A 12148-nucleotide genomic window follows, 5' to 3' on the forward strand; every position below is an offset into this window, starting at 1 on the left:
GTCACATAGGAATGGTAGAGTACAAAGGTCTACTGCATATACTAGTGATTAGAGTTATCTCTATATACATAGGGAAGGGATACAAATGGATATACTCTAAGAGTCACATAGGAATGGTAGAGAGTACAAAGGTCTACTGCATATACTAGTGATTAGAGTTATCTCTATATACATAGGGAAGGGATACGAATGGATATACTCTAAGAGTCACGTAGGAATGGTAGAGAGTACAAAGGTCTACTTCATATACTAGTGATTAGAGTTCTCTCGATATACATATATATACAAATAGTAGATTTTCTCAGGTCTGGACCCAAAAAACCAGGAGAGCAGAGTTTCATTAGGTGGGGTTGGAGGGGGGACGCAGTCACAAAACCAAGGGAGGGTGGGAGGGATACAAGGGTAGGGAGAAAAGGCAAATCAGAAAAAGGAAGAAACATTGAAGGATCGTCACAGGGGAAATGAGGGAAAAGGGGAAAGGACGAGGGAATGGACAGGATGGCAGGTCAGGGTCCAGAGAAAAGCGGCCGAGAACAGCAGCAAAATGGCAGGCAGGGCAAAAGAAAAAAACGTAAGTGGGTGGCAAATAGGTGCTGCAGGCCCGCTAGTAGCAGGCCCTTGGTACAAGTAGTACCACTTTATGAGTGACCTATAAGTAAATTAAATGGGCCAATTGGGTGTAAACCAATTTTAACATGTTTATGGGAGCGAGTACAAGAACTTTAGCACTGGTTAGTAGTTCTAAAGACAACATAAACAATCTTCAGCAAACAGGAGGGGAAAAGGCAGAGAGTGTTATATTTCATATTTGTACCCTGATATATGTCATGGGAACATCGTACACTTTCCCTACATCATCTCCCCGTCATTTCATATGAACGAGCCTTATAAGGACATAACTCCAAATCAGGACAGACTGCCTTGTATGGACATAACGCCTTATAATGACTGTAGCCTGTTATGGACTAAACCTTTCACCTAGTTCCATGCCGAGGGTGGGTTTTTCCCAATCAATTTTGCTAAGACGTCATCCTTAACACATATGAATAATTTATGAGTACACGCTACAGGAGGTCAACTTCACCTCTCCCATCGACGCACACGGTTTAATCCCCAACGCCATCTTCATACTGAACAATGGGGAACATACACACATAGACTGTATAAATACAGCACTGCTTGCTATCATTAGGCAGGAAGGAACCAAGACTTCAAGGTTGACACACTGACCAGAGACACTGCGGCTCCGGCATGCCATCGTCCAGCTGACAGTGGTCTGACGATCCCTTGCGGGGTGTCCAGCCCAATTCCAGGATGAAGACCCACACTCTCACTATTCAGGCATGGGGGTTCAACTAAAGCCTAGTGGGATTCTTGGCTCTTAGGCTCTTAGACGTAGGCTTTTTCGTACCTACTTACATGCTAGGTACACTTAGTTATATATATAGACAGGCATCTTAGAAGTACGCACTTTATTTTATAAATGCTTTTCATATTCATGTATGTGTTCATGACTATTGTAAAATGGTAGAACAATACTATTTCTTGTTATTCACTTACTGCTGGTTCTATATCTCTGCTACAGTTTTACAGTTGTATCAGCACACTTATTTTACATCACAAGAACAACGGTACAATAAATTCTTATTGGAAAACACGCTCAAATGTTTCTTCTGTGTATCTCTCTGAGAGCAAAACAAGCACGCACGAGTGACTTGGTGAAAAGTAATGTATTGTTTCCACCAGTCTGAGGTAATTATGTTCTGAAGTTGCAAAAACAAATCTCTATGATAACAGGAGATTCTAGTAGCACTGCGAGCTAGCTAATGCGAAAACATAGGCTGATATATATTCGGTGGGGTAGTACAGACTCAGTTTGCCACCAAGCCCACAGTATATATTATCCGTAATCAGCGTAGGTCCTCCATGAAAGGGTATTATCGGAACTACACTACATGGCGCCCAATGTTGTCTAACGGCACCCAACGTGCCAAACATGCTTTGCCCAACGTGGTAAATACATGGCACACTTACTCAACAGTAGAATCTGAGTAGCTCGGTCATGCTTATTCTCAGAGACCCTACTTACAAAACCCATAGATGTCTCGAGTAGGTGGGAAAAAGCTGAGTAGGCGAGATATCCTATGTATTGGCTGTTGGTTAATCAAGCTTGAAAGGAAATATTCCCAGAATTGTGCATAAAACCTTTGCAAAAAACCTTTTCTTAATTTTGTGGGACAGTTAGTGTGTGTTCTATACACAATGACTACTCCAATCCTAAACCCACTAGAGCAACCACTTCTCGATGATGAGGAAGATGCAGATGCAATATATATTGCATCCAAATTATGACAAACTCTGACAGTTAAACTACTCAAACATGGTTTATCTCCGAGAGGAGGTGTAGTAACACGATAGAGGCACACGAAGATTTCAAAGCAGAGGTATTCTACTCATGGTTATAGTCCCACAAGCAGATGCTGTAACAAATACTTTTCATTATTACACGCATGAAGACGTTCCAGCGGCTTACACTCCATTTGAGGAGACTGAGATTCCACTTACTTTCCAGGAACCTTAATTCTGGTTTAATGGCACCCTACCCCACACAAGAAGAAGAGCAAGGCTTGGTTCTTTCAGGAAGACCAGAAGCAACATGGCTGATATTAGCGACCTATGCATCACATCCAGACATAGACACAATGCCACGTGATGAACTGCTTGTTCAAATGCAAGATTTGATAAAACTCTACGGAAAAATGGCACACTTCATCTTAAGGACACTAGCGGTCCAATCTACAGTAATTACACCTACTGCAGCTCTTACACAGAGCACTAGTACTAAAATTACTCCACTAATATTACACACAGTAATGGGCAAAGTGTCTACAAAACGTGAACACATTCCTTTCTGGGTAGCTCAGAAAATAACCCAGTTAGAAGCAGTATTCCCAAATACAACACTATTTGAAAAACACAGAATGTTAACAACCTGTTTGCCCATGGGGATTACACCAAAGTTAGAGGATTGCAACTCTTGGGGTACAGTCTTTGCTGCCATATATACCAGAACTCGTGTTATTCCTTCATTAGCAGTAGTACCAGATGTATTAAGACAAATACAAAATGACTATGGAGCAGAACCTGCCCTAAACTTAGGGATGAAGTTATTAAATAGCTATGACCAGGTATCAGCCATAATACTAGCTAATATTAAAGGGGAAGCAGCATCAGTGGTAATCCGCCAACGCCTAGGGGAGTTCTCTCCATTACAACAGGAGGCTGAACTACCCAAAATAATTGAAACTGCGTATGCAGAATTAGCAGAGATAGTTTGGGAGGAAGAGTTTTAAAACATCACCTACAGGACAGTCCTGAAAAGGACACTCCTAAGCAGACACCTACTTCTTCTAAAAAGAAGTGGGATAATAAAAAAGAAAACTCTAAAGACAAGAGATCTCAATCCCAAGGTAGGTCTCCTCCACAGGAGCCCTCCGAAAGGAGGTACAACCTTAGAAATAGAGGGATAACATTAGGAAACCTGACAGGTATCAGGATACTGGTACAGGTTCCTCTCGTTCCTTTCAGGGCTCGAAGAAAAGCTCCGACAGGGAAGGACGGTCAGAAAATAGAGAGGAGAGCACACAGTCCAGAGACAAACAGCGCACTCAAAATCCAAAACCTCAATTCAGGAAAACGAAAGTTGCTGAAAATCAGACATGCCCTGAATTCTGAGGACACAACTTCTGAACGGGGAATGGGGTCTGAAGATGCTAGACAGTGCGGCAGAAGTAACATTAGCTCGCCTGAACCTGAAGGAATTTCTGGTGACAGCAGAGTTGAATGATTACATCACGGTGGAAACACCAGATGCCAGGGTGAGCATCCCACACAAGTTATATGAAATAACACCCCGGTTGGAGGGGGACAAACCCAGGAAAGTAAAAGCTCCTTTTGGAAGAACTTATCATCTGGTTATGACATCCTGTTAGCAGAACAAGATTGGCCACCTGCAATCGTAATGGAGTGCCCCAGGGGAGAATGTCTAATTTTTCCTGCATTTTACTAACTATGTTCCCGTTCACCTTAAACATACATATGCACAGGAGTGGGCAGTAACCCAAGCTCCAGCGTTGTACAAAAATCACACAGGAGGGGATGAGAACCAAACCTACCACGTGATCCCGTTAAAAGTTTCACCTAATGCTCAGAGACAATATCCAATGAAGCAAGAAGCTAAAAAACAGGTCAGGGAGATATTAGATCAACTTGAATACCAGGGGGTGATTGAAAAATGTACCTCTCCAATGAACAATCCTTTGTTTCCTGTCGCTAAACCCGACAATACATATAGTTTTAGTTTCAGATTACATACATTTAAACTCATGCACAAAGATATTCGCTGTCCAAAATGCACATAGTGCCACATTAATGAATTACATTGTGCACAAAAGATACAAAACCACACTTGATATCTCAAATGGATTTTTCTGCCAAAATATAGCTCCTGAAAGCAGGTATCTCAGTGGATTGGGGTCCCAACGAAAAATTTGTTGTCTAGCCCAAGGGTATTAAAACAGCCCAGGTGTATTTTCAGCAAAAGTAACAAAGTTACTTCAAATATTTGATGAAACGTTGTTTTATGTGGATGATATTTATCTGACGGACGACGACTTAGGGAGGCACTTGACCAGGGTAAGCACCTTTATTATGGGATTCGCCGCAGAAGGCTACAAATTCAACTTTAAAAAATCAAAGATATCCCACCTCAATGTCCTATATTTAGGATATGACCTGTCAAGTGAAGGTAAAAGGCTAGCAGCTAACTTTTTAGAAAAGTGTGCACTGCTCCAGCCTCCAAAATCATAAACAAAAAGTACAATCCATACTAGGATTCCTAAATTTCAGCAGGACATACATTTTAGATTACGCACAAAGGGTAAAACCTTTCAATGACTTAATAAAACCTGACTTTTCAGCCAGAGATTGAACACAAGAACATACTAATATTCTTCGTTTACTCCAGGAAGACAGGATTGCTTCCAAACACTTCCAAACACGCATAAACGTATGCCACTTAGTGATCCGAATAATCGCGGGTCAATGCAGGTACACTTATTTGACCTTTAATGAAGGTAAATCTGTACCAATCACTTACAAATCACCTGTACAAAAATGCAGAGATGCGTTTTACTTCAACAGAAAAAATCTTGTTGGCAGTTCAGACTGCTGCAGCAAGAGAAAGAGCACTGGCTCAGGGGAACGCTTTATTGTCATGACTCTGGTACCGGTTTTAGAAGCTGTTACAAAGGCCAGTATCCCAAATGCAAAAACGTTACATCCATATGTACATACGTTGAATACAGATTTGATCCTAGTTTAAAAACACAGGCATTCCTGCAATATGAACAAGAATATCCTCTACGAAATGAAATCTTGCCTCCAGATCAGTATGAATATATAATTTATAATGACGGATCGGCGCAACCGGCTATAGACAGTAAGCAACAATATTTTTCGGCATGTGCTATCGTTAAAGGTTGCATGCATGATGGCAAGTTCCATCTTAGTTTCACAAAAATGCAATCTCTAGGAGACAGCACTGCTCTGTTAGCATAATTAAAAGCACTTACACTGGCACTTGTAAATACGGATCATGAATTCCCCACACTAATCGTGTGTGATTCTGTTTACTGTGTACAGTCGTACAATGAATACTTACAGCATTAGGAACAAAACGGGTTTAAAGATGCAAAAGGTGGCACAATTAAACACAAAATGTTATGGGAACAGGTAGCGGAAGTGAAATCCGAGCTAACAAGGACTCATGTGATCCATACACTGAGTCATCAACGTGATGGCGTTTATGTTGAAGGGAATTCATTGGCTGATAAAGCCGCAAAGGGGGCTGTTCGTACGGCTTCCGTAGCTGCGCTGACACGTTCAAAATTGAGGATAGACAGAGAAATCATGGCAGCTGTGTAGTGTAGTTCCTATATTCCCAATAGGCTCTGCACATTGAATAACATATCCTATTGATGTGACATAGGACTCATGTCGACTAGGTCTCTATCGAATATATTAGACTTAATTGTGAGTGCCAGCTAGCTCAGAGGTCACTAGAAATGTTCTCGAATAAACAAGAAGGGATTCGTTTCTGACAACCGCATAAACATGACAATTTTGTTTCCCCAAGATAAAACGTATCTTCAGAGTCGTGGATAGATATTTCACTGATTCAATCATGCATCCTTCGTTTCATCAGAGGTGCAGAGAAATAGAGAGATGGACGTTTTCGATAAAAGTATTTATAGAACAGTCTTCTTTCTCATGCAGAAGAAATAAACTGCTACAATTGTAATACTGGCTGTAAAGTTTAATGCGTACAGCAAGAAGAGTATTATAAAATAATACTGTAAAAGCATGGTATGGTTTCTAAGCCATAAAATACATACATAAATAAATGAAGACTAAAAGTACTCAACTGGTTCTTCTAAAATATGCCTACCCCGATGTACCTAACCTAAGTCTAGTACGATGGAAGAAGTAAGTGAGGTGTAGCATAAGTTTAGTATTCTCTGTCAAGAATCTATCCAAGATTTCTCTTTGGGTCTAATCAGCTCCTTACCTTGGTTTAGAATGAAGGAGGTCTGGTATCTCTCTGTCTCGGGACTCGATTTCCCGACACCCCGCAAGGGGAGCTTGGAAACACTGGAGCTGGATTTCTCATCAAGAAAAAAGACAGCGTCTCTCTCAGTGCGTCAGCTGGAGGGTCGGCTTCGTTCGGCACTTGCTGTAGCGAGCTGCGTCGGACAAGTAGATAGTCGAACTTCTCCAAACCACTGTGTGTTTTCTAGGGCAAGTGTGGGCATATTTATACCCTGAAGGTGCCGAGTTTGACGTAAAGTTGGACATAATAACATCATCAAAGAATCGCAGTTCTTTGAAAACTCCATGAGTTCTTGGACAAATTAATATTCAAGCAAGGGGAAGTCCCTGACTGCTGAGTTTTCCAAGAAATCGTAGTGGTTTTTCGGAACTAGTGTAAGTATCCAAGCCTGTATTTGGACTGCATGGGCTATGTCTAAATATGGTTATAATTTCTATGCCTGTATAAGGACAAGGTGACTTGTACCTATATAAGGGCATGAATCGGGAAAATTTTACTAGGACCCTAAAATGCTATACAACAACCACTCCACTTTATTATGTTCGACATTACTAAATTCTAAGCATTTAAAACATATCTAAAGCATGTGTTTACAATCCCACCCAAAAATACATAAAATGGATTTGAAATGGTTGCACAAGAAAATGAGCATTTGTACTGTACGCATTTGAAAGCAATGATTTCATTTTAAGCATTTAGGGCAATATGTAGGTGGCCAAATACCGGTCAGTAAAGCCGAAAATTGGTAGATTTTGGCTTTACCGATCGGTATTTAGCCATGTGAGATGTACGTATTACCGAATGGCATCGGTAATAACGAATCGGTAAATAATTACCGATTCCTTATTTGTTATTTACCGATCGGAGAACACCGAAACAATCAATACCGAATCGGAAATAACGAATCAGTAAAACCCCCAAAATGCGATGTAGCAAAAATCGGTATTACTGAATTTGACCAAAATCGGTAATAACGATTCGGTATTTACCACTTATCCTGCGCAGATGATAATCAAGTGCAGTGCATGAAAACAGCCCCAAAATGCAACTGTGTGAACACAATGGCGGGCCTCTACCTTATAGCAAGGCGGCTACGCTTGAGAGCAGCAGGAGTGAGGATCTGGAGACCGGAAGAGCGGGTGTACAGACTGCGCATCACATTGTTTCAATTGACTGAACCTGAAATCCATGAGAGGTACAGACTGCACCCACACACCATCCTTGACCTAATACGGGACCTGAAACCCTATCTTGAGCATCAGACACCAAGGGCGCACGCAATCCCCACCCATGTCCAGGTACTCTGTTGCCTGCACCTCCTAGCATCAGGAAGTTTCCAGGGTGTGATAGCTGCAGTGGGTGGTGTGTCACAGAGCTGTCTATCCATTTTTTCAACACCTTCCTGGATGCCATGATGGACAGAATGGAACATTACATTACCTTCCCCAGTACACAGGCGGAGCTGCAGAGGACAAAGCTGGAGTACTACCAACTTGCGCAGTTACCACACGTAATTGGCTGCGTCGATGGGACCCATATACCAATCTGCCCACCTGCAGCAACTGAATACATTTACAGAAACCGCAAATCCACCCACTCCATCAATGTGCAGGTGATATGTGATGCCAAGTTCATCATAACTGACATCATGGCCAAATTCCCCGGGAGTACCCACGACTCGTACATATTCCGGAACAGAGTTATCCATACACGTCTGGCTGCTGGTGAATTTGGAGAAGGATACCTACTAGGTAAGTCAATGTGACACACCCTGATGTACACCTTGGCTCAAGCTATTGGTCACACAAATTAATGGCACTTTCTTCTGTATATAGGTGACAGCGCATATGCCCTCCGGCCTTATCTACTCACACCATATCTCAACCCAACCACCCCAAGGGAGAGGAGATACAATGTGGCACATAAGAGCACACGCAACGTGGTGGAGCGCACCTTTGGACTGCTTAAAAGCAGATTCCGTTGCCTCCACAAAAGTGGAGGTGCACGTCTGTACAGTCCCATCAAATGTTGCAAGATTATTGCTACATGTGCATTGCTACACAATCTGGCCACAAAAAAAGGAACAGCAGTGGAACTAACTGACTCTAAGGACGAGGACGAGGACAACCCTCAGCCTGAGCCCTGCGCAGCTGGTGTTGCAGTTGAACATGATGGGAGACAGAGACGGGCAGAGATAACGTCAAACTATTTCTGAGTGAGTAACGAGACAGAGCCAGTAACAGTTTTATGTTATGGTGTTTAATAAGCACACCACCAGTATTGTAAGCAGTGTCCATTTGGACATGGGTTACATCACCCATCTAATGTTTGGCAATAGGCAGTGATCCCGCCTTTCTGCGTCCACGCGCTGCATGTGCCCGTTCCCTGGCAACACTGTCTGTAATGTCAGACTGTTCCTGCGCAGCGCCGTGGCGTTCGCTGCGCCTCCTGCCCTCGGTGGGAGAGAGCGCAATGCTACCACGGCTGGTAGCCTCCTCACTGTCCCCCCCTTCCATTGTGGCCGCCTTCGCATTCTGCAGGAGCTCTAATGCAGAGGTCATAGAAACCATGCCCCTGGCTACATCCCTGCTGCAATGCGCCATTTCCCCCTGCATGGCGATGGACCTGCGACACATCAGTGAGGTTGCAGTGGCCAGCCGGTTCACGGCCTTGGTATAGGCCTGGAGCCTCTGCCTCTCCCTGTGCCTGCCAAGACAGTACTGCTCCAGCTGGCTGCAGAGGTTGTCCACAGAGGTTGCTACTCTCTGCATTCCCTAACACATGTTGTCTCCCATTGCACTGATGTCCTTGTCCATCCTGTGCACCTGCTTGTTAATGTGAGCCACCTCCCTGTGCAGTGATCTCATCTCCCTCCATTGCAGGCGCTGGACCTTCAGCATGTTGCCTTCCAGTCCAGCAAACACACTTTCACCCTGTTCGGATGCTTCAGGACTGTCTGGCCTTGCCCTGCGGCATCTGGATGAACTGTGGGCGCCCTCAGATGGAGTAACAGCCCTCTCCCTGTTGCCTCCCTCATGGATTGGAGACTGTTGGCCCCCCGTGCCCTCGTCCGACGACTCCTCCATCTGCTGGAGGGTGGCCACGGCATGCCTCCTGCCTGACTGTGGTGGTGGTGGTGGTGTTGGTGATCGTCACAGTGGGGACTGGGTATGAGTGGCGGTGTTCCCTGGCGCTGTGGTGATGCCTGTGATAGAGGATTTGGTGGTTGTGGTTGCGCGGAGCTTGTGGTACCTGCAGGCATGCTTTCTTCCTCATGTTGCCTCCCCTCTGGCCTGGCTGTCTTACCTCTGCTCCCCTCTGCAGCACTGCGAGATGTCTTGCCTGTAATGACACAAATGTAGATATGCTCACTGCTCTGTCTGCATTTGAATTACATTAAACATCATGCCTACAGATCACAGTGATTGTCCTGAGATTACCAATTACTTTTACATGCTATTGTGTTTGCTAGCCTGACTGTCCTATACTTCAGTTCCCTCTAACTACATCTCCCACAGTGCATAGCAGGTAATGAGTAAGACATGGAGTGGAGTGGGAGCCCCTATGCCACTATGGGGATTGGGGTTGAGGAGGGGGTAGCACAGCATGCTGGGCATGCGTCTTACCTTGTTTCCTTGCTGCTCTGGCAGAGCTGTCTGCGTCTCCCACGCCACTCACACTCTCCGGCTGGAGGGTGGACTCCACCATCAGTTCCAGTGGTGTTGGTGCTGGTGCACTGTTCTTTCCTCCACCTGTTTTGCCAGCCTGCCTCTGCCTCTCTGCCATCCTTGCTTTAGCTGTCTTCCTGAGGTCGTACCACCTCTTCTTGATGTCCTCAATGGTACGCTGGGTCACACCTATGGCATTTATTTTGTCCTGTTTGCCAATCCAGATTTGTCTCTTTTGAGTCTCGGGCACATGGGGGGACTGCTTACCAAAAAGCCTGTGATGATCCTGACTGACATCCTGTATCAATACCTCCAGCTCCTTGTCACCGAACTTCAGCTTTCTTTTCCTCTCACTTCCCTCCTTCTCCCTGTCCTGGCTTGCCATTTCAATGCAGTTCTTTTTTTTTTATTGTTTGTAGCTGTGAGGCTCTGTTGCTGCTGGCTCCTCAGCTCACCTGCCTGCCTCACAGTGAGCTCCAGGTCCTGTGCAGCTGCCTGGGTGTGGCCACTTCCTGTTTGGGAGATGATTGGGTGACACAGGATTGGCTGATTCATCGAATTACGAATTTTTGAATTACCAAATCGGTATTTATCGATTCGGTAATGAATTCTGTAATTCCGAATTGGTATTGGTTTTCGGTATTTTGTTTTTTACCGATTTGTTCCGAATCAGTACTTTTTACCGATTTTTAACGAATCGGTAATGTTTACCGATTTTTTATCTACATCGCATTTTCCGATTCCTTAATACCGAATCAGTAAAATTCGGTATTAAGGAATCGGCATTCATGTTTTACCTACATATGGCCCATAGTATGATATTGGAAATGCTAACTGAATGAATCATGAAAATGACAATTATGAAATGGCTCTTAAATACAGAAGAAAAAGGTCGAGACCATCCCATAGCAGAATATATAAACTGGTTTTGTTTGTGGATAAGGTCAATATTGTTTCTAGGAAGTATTAAAAGAATTCTTGTTCTCTAAGAATAGTTCTACTTTAGGCAGATTACTTTGTGCCAAAGTTCAATTTTGGAAAAAAGTCAAATCAAATCGTAGAAAAATAGAGTTCCAAAGTTAGAAGTTTTTTGTTTGTTTTTTAAAAACAAAGGTCGAGTTCAAAGTTGTTAGAATGCTGTGTGCTAATTTCAAAAGTTATTCTAGGTGTCAGGAGAAAACATTAAATCTTCTAAGCTGGCAAAGAAATCATCTACCACAGTAGGTGAAAGTTGAATCACTTCATTAAGTAGATCAATCGTACACAGATAAGAAGCATCGCCGTCAGCGTCAGTCGCATTAGCAATCTTCGCAGTAGATGGTACCTGTGTGCCTGTTGGTCCACGTATCTGACCGTCAGCTGGATGTGCTGGTGAGACCTCAATGAATGCCATCATCAGGATTGGTAGCCGCTGGGGACAACACAATGCATGAGCCATTACCGAACCAAGCAAAGCGTCAACATCCGTTGGCAGTGCTGATGGAAGTGTCAGACAAATATCCAACACGCATTCCTCTCCACAAAGCAGCCATCGTAGAACAGGTAAGAATCAATCTTGCCAGATTGGTCTGAATGATAGGAACCACGTTGTATTCAGATCTCTCAAATGAGCCAAGTCAAGAATCTGTATCATGCGCTCACGACACTGTATTGCCAGAAGAGTGTTCTCCATGGTAATCTGGGTATCGCTGGAGACTGGACTTGCCATATCGGAACAGAAGGAACAAGAATAGTATTCCTTCTATGAGTCCCAAAATGAGAGGTAGGCCGCCGAACACAGAGTGCATGAAGTTTGGAAAAATGCCTAGGA

This window comes from Lissotriton helveticus, chromosome 2_1 (assembly GCF_964261635.1).
Source record: "Lissotriton helveticus chromosome 2_1, aLisHel1.1, whole genome shotgun sequence".
In the NCBI taxonomy this organism is placed as follows: Eukaryota; Metazoa; Chordata; class Amphibia; order Caudata; family Salamandridae; genus Lissotriton; species Lissotriton helveticus.